The 5,941-nt window shown below is 41.0% G+C and overlaps 1 long non-coding RNA gene across 1 annotated transcript; it reads left to right on the plus strand.

Annotated features, from left to right (window-relative positions):
• The first annotated feature begins 609 nt into the window (after positions 1 to 609).
• LOC309358311 lies at positions 610 to 5,738 on the plus strand. The gene is made up of 3 exons (XR_014163441.1): positions 610 to 978; positions 2,631 to 2,734; positions 2,985 to 5,738. It is a non-coding gene; the product is annotated as an uncharacterized lncRNA (long non-coding RNA).
• Positions 5,739 to 5,941: the final 203 nt, after the last annotated feature.

Here is a 5,941-nt window from a genome sequence, read left to right on the forward strand (position 1 = left end):
CAACCAGGGGTGGGGGCAAGCCACAGTTTAAAAATGTGTGCTGAGCCTGCTGGAGTACAGGAGGCTCCCTGTTTTAGAAATTCAATTCACCCTCCAACTCACGGAGGGCAGCTGGATGGCAACATGGGGGGGGGAGTTAGTTTGGTTGCCCCCTTTGTCCCTCCCTCATGTGTTTATTTAATCCTGACAGAAGACACTTGAAGAGGGTTTTGTGTTACCCCATAATCCAACTGGCACTCTTTCAAAGAATCTCTTTCTAGTTCTGTCAAAGCTTATTTTTCACAGAACGAGTCTGACTGATTCAGATTGAATCTGACTGATTTATTAGCTCAAATAATCTAATCATATTTGCATAATTTGTGCAATCTGCATATATTTCATGATTTTCACACCTCACTTGCAAAGCATATATTTACATCGCGGGGGGAGGGGGATATGTGTGTGTGTGGTTGAAATACAATACAGTTAAAGTTCCTGGTCCCACCCAAAGCCTAATTTGAGTCTTCAGGTTATTTTCTGGCCTTCATGGTGAATAAGTGCAACAGCCACCAATGGGTGTGATGAAAGCAGACTGCTCTTGCCAGCTCCTCTTTTTCATTTTCTAATTCCATGTCTCCTTGCAAAGAAGCTGCTTCCCCAATTCTCTTGATTACTGTTGTAAAACAGAAACATTTGATCTATTGGAAGTGGTGCATGGGAGATGGAGTTTCTTGAGCGCTAAATGACTGATTCAGGGCCGTCTCATAAAGATGCTTGTTTGTCCCATCTCCCTGATTTATTGATGCTTTACTAGAAGATTGAAATCTGGAAATGTTCTCATGACTCAGAGATTCTCATTAGGCGGGGGAGCTATCAGCTGAGTACATGAAAAGGCGGGCTATATTTCCAGGCTTTGAAGTCAAGTGATGGATCTTGAGCATGTTAATGCTTCCCCATTTTGCTGGATCGGCAGGGAGAAATGCTTTTCTTTTATCACAGGTTGTATATTCACCTCTATTCATTTGTGATGATGGGGAGAATTAATGTATAATGTCCAAAGGTGGCTGTGCTTCTTAACATTCATTCATATATTTGTGTGTGTGTGTGTGTGTGAGAGAGAGAGAGAGAGAGGGGGAGGGAGGGAGGGAGGGAGGGAAAGATTTTAATATCCTCTTCAGATAAAGTAGTATCCTACTTATGTTACTATTTTTTAAGAAAAAATTCAGGCTATCTTATCATATCTCAGCTTTCCCTCTGACCGCTGCTGTTGCTGCTCCTGTGAGTGTTTGGTAAGACTGCTCCCCCCTGCAAGCCAATTCCATCGAGCCTAGGGGGCAGGGCCTACACCCACACATACTCTGAGCAGCTCTCTGCAGCAAGTGGTGAAAATGGTTTTAAATGTTTTAAGTGTTCTTAATCTGCTGCACCTTGAATGGTGGTTTTTTTTATAATATTATATTATTTTCTTTCTGTTTTGGGTGGGACAAATGTTTAGTCGGGGCAGAGAGTAGTTTAATTTTACCATGATTGTTTATTGCTTTGTTTTTACTTTCATTATTTTGTTAAGTTATTGTATAGTTTGTATTTTGCTTTTTAAGGGGAAAGGGTCAGGGCTGCCTGGGAGTGGGCCTCAGCCAACAGAATGGCTGAGGCAGGTTCCACGGGGGGGGGGGGGGGGGCTGTATTGGGACACCCAATACATTTTGTGTCCCTCCCTCTTTTGCTGCTCTTGTAAATAGAACAGCCATTTTGTATTATGCCATGCCCAACAGTCATTTTGTGATGGGCACCCCCAAAACTTGTTAGAAAACCTATGTAATTTAATTTAATGCAATGTAACAGCTGCAATGCAGGTGACTCCAATTGCATTCTCAGAAATGCTGAATCATTGCCTTATTACAATAAAGATATTATTATTATTATTATTATTATTATTATTATTATTATTATTAGTAATTTGTTAACTCCCTTTAAAAGTGAGTGTGTATCTTAGATAGGAGGGGTGAAAATTGAAGGTTGGCTAGTTATCTTGATGTTGTTTCATTGACCAAGAATGTGGGATTGTGGAAACTTCAAGCAGATGCTGTGTCTGTAGGAGTTTGTGAGGACAGATAAGCTATGGACTGATAACTTATGATGCACTGCTAGGAAGGAGTTTTGGAAGCAAAAAGAACCTCTCTTGGGCTCAAGCAAGAGAAATGCATTGTATTGGACTTGATATGCATACATGATGCTTCTTCTTAATAGTTGCCATCCTGCAAGTAAAGATTCATCTTCAAGTCTTGTGTGTGGAGTCAAACCTCATCACTGAAATTTGAGGGTGAAACCACTGCATCACTCAAAAAATAGCTAACAGAACTTTCACAAAATGAATATTATATTTTCATTATATTTTCAGAATGCATATCATATACAATTCAGCTATCATACAGTCACCTAGAAACAGCCTGAAAAACACACATAAGCCACTCTAAGAGTGGCAAGTTGTTTTTTTATGTCCCTATTAGTGTAAAGAGCTACTGATATGCTTTCTCTCCAGTGATTCCTTGCCAAACAGACATCATTTTATATGTGCAAGAGCCAAGTTTGGACCAAGGATGCTGGAGTGAGGTCAGATTGATGTTCAGTAATGTCCCCCTTCTGATTTCCAGCAGGGTGAAGCCATCTGTGAATTTCCAACCTATTTCATCGAGGAGCCTCCAATCCTCTCCACTGGGAGAAGAAAATTCAAAGAACAGGCTAGCAGCAGTGGGAGGCAAGTATCCGGATCTGTTTTAAGAACATACATTCAGAATCAATTTCTCGCCACAGAAATAACAGCAACAAACAGGTTTTAATAAAATTAACTCCCCTTCCCCCAGTGCTGTCACAGCTTTCTAAGGTGAGATTTGACCCACCTCTGAGGTTTAACATCTACATCAAACCACTCAGTGGGATCGTCTGGAGTATGGGAGTGTCTTGTCATCAGTATGCTGATGATACACAATTCTACTTTTCTTTTGCAGCTCAGGCAGTTGTGGCACTGGATGTGCTGGATCAGCGCCTGGCCTTGGTAATGAACCGAACGAAAGCCTGCAAAATGGAGCTCAATTCAGCTAAGACAGAGACAGCGAATGGGTGGTTCCTCTGTCTGCATGAGTGTGATGCATCTTGTTCTCTGTCTCTCTGCAGAGAATTCTGCCCTATCTGACTGGAGATAGCCTGCCTTCAGTTGTGTACGCTCTGGCACCTTGCAGGATTGACTGTTTTATCCGTTGTGTAGAGAATTCTACTCATGTTGAAGCTCAGATCAGTAAAAGCCCCCTGCAGACATTTCCCACTCAACACAGGAATGGTCTGACCTTGTAGGTCAATGCACACAGGGACATGGGGCTTGCATGGACATCTGTGCTTTCACACCTCTGGATACAGAGTTCAAGTGCCTAGAGTGACTCTTCTGTTCTTACAAGCATCTGGTTGGCCAACTGTGAGCATTGGATGCTGGACTATATGGGCCACTCGCCTGATCCAGCAGGCTCTTCTTATATTCTTATGGCATTGTGCCCATGGTGTCATCCATCCTCCCATAGCTAAAATCAGAAATGGGCGTGTGACTAATACTGGGATCACAGCATTTCCCTGATCAAATAGACAAAGCTGCAAGGCAAAAATTAGAAGTAACCTCATCTTTGGAAAACGAGGACAATTAAGTGTTACAAATCATATCCACTTATTGAGATCAGCAGAGAACAGTCTATGCTTGCTTACAATATTTATGATCAAGTCAACCCATCCTTTTGGAACAGAGAGTAGACAGATCCATTTAGAGCAGGACTGATTGCAAATAGATTACCCCTCCAGAATACGAGCAAATTAACAATAGCATAAAATCATCATTGATCTCAATAGATTTACTGCAGAGTTTAACTCCCCAGATTTGGCAAAGACTAAGGAGAATATGCTAACCAACTTAATTAGTCTAATTAACTTATGCTAATAGGCCCGATTAACCTTATGAGAAAAGGTTAAATGTCTATTTCAACCAGAAATTAGCAACTTTTTAAATAATATATATATGCGCGCACACAATGCTGTGGATGCTGCTGAAATAAGGTGAATTATGGCTGAGTTCACAGGAGTAGTCATTTCTTAATAAAAAACTGAAATGCTGTGTTTCCTGCAGCAGTATTTGAAAACAAGGTTAAATGAAATGGATATTTTTTTGGTGCAGTACTCAGACTTTAGGTTTCCAAAAAATACTCTTTTTTTCCAATTAGAACTCAAGGGTCCACCAACCCAACCTTGGTACAAAATATTGGCTTAGGAAAGGGGGCATAGAATGAGCATATGTCGAACCCAGGAATTTGTATTCAGTAGTAGAATAGGATTTTGTATGCATATGCATATGCACTTACACTTCTACTCCTGTATCCCCAAACTTTCTTGACTTCAGCTGGGAGAAACAAATTTATTATTTATTTTGCTACTATTAAGCTGTTAGGAGTTAGAAACCCTTGCTGATTTACTGCAAATGACCTGGAGATCTACTAGTGAACCCCCAAACTAGTCTACGTCCACCTCTGTTCTTTAGTATTCATTCATTGTTCATGGATATTCATGATGGATAGCTGCAGTTTAGAACCCCATGTCTCCAAAAATACAGGAGGTTCCCTGTTCACAATTAAACTTATAGAGGGTGACTGGAACAGGGGTGGCAGATGAGCTACTGTGCTTGTATATGCTGAACCCCAGAAGAGAGGCTCATCGATTGGCCTCAGTTGCCTCAAAGGGTTGATATGGTGTTAAAATGGAATAACTCCTGGATGCCACTTTCAGCTCCTCTGAGGAACATTAGGGTGCCAGTGTGTCCAAGTTTCATCATTGAGTTCTATTATGAAAGACTGGTGGGAGATGAAGACTAGAGAGGAAATGAAAATGAATTAATTGCTAGGGTTAAGTTCAAGTGTAAGTGAAATTGTGGGTTTAATTATCACCCTACCACTCCTCCCCCACCCCATTTTATGAGGAGCAAAGAGAATTCACCTTATCACCAACTAGGACTCCAATTCACCTTTAAGGAGGGGATGAGGCATTCCCAATATTTGCTACTGAGAGCTGAGACATAGGCTGTGGAGTTCAGGTTCTGTTTGGAACCAACTTATCTCACCTACAGAAGGCTGTGGTGCCTCAGGAAGTGATTCAGAAATGCCCCTCAACATCTGAATGGGTGCAACTATGGAGAAGAGGGTAGGAATCAGACTACTCCACACTCAGTGTTGGGATATATTTGTTCTAGCAATAAGGCAGCTCCTGTAGTTGAATAGCAAAAGTTCACATGTGTTTAATTGCTACAAATCTTGCTAAATTTGAGTTTAATAACTTGTGGGCCCTGCTTTACTGCATGTTATATGTCTCACTCTGGGTAGGGGTGCAATTAAGGTTCTTGAAAATCTCAAATATTTTTAAAAGGAAACATTCAGATATATGCTCCAGGACACTTCCTGAAGACAACTCAGAAACCAGATGGGTGGCCTAATGAGATACTGACTGAACTCAGTGTCCTGTATAGCTTTCTTATAATTGTTCCCCACAACTAGCAAAACCAGAATAACTGTATTTATACCTGTCAGAGAATTACCTTTTAAACAAGCATAGAACATACTTCCCATGGTATGAGGCATGCACAGACTTATAGATTTGAGTTTGACTCTACAAAGTTATTCCATTTCTGTGTGCAGCTAACAGTTCCAGCTGTTTGCCCCCTCTACCACATAAGACAGAGTCAGCACTGGGTAGAAAACATGAACATGCCTCCCCCCCCCAAAAAATTAGCCACACTAGCACTTTAGAAATGCATCCTCTAGATCTAAACACAGACCAAAAAAAGAAAAGAAAAGAAAAAGGTATCTGTGGGTCCTGGAGGGAGAGAAATTATAGGGCTTGCCATGTCATTTACCTTCCATGGAGTCATTTTTCTCTTTGA

Source organism: Podarcis melisellensis (assembly GCF_964234715.1).
Source record: "Podarcis melisellensis genome assembly, chromosome: 15".
Classification (NCBI taxonomy): domain Eukaryota; kingdom Metazoa; phylum Chordata; class Lepidosauria; order Squamata; family Lacertidae; genus Podarcis; species Podarcis melisellensis.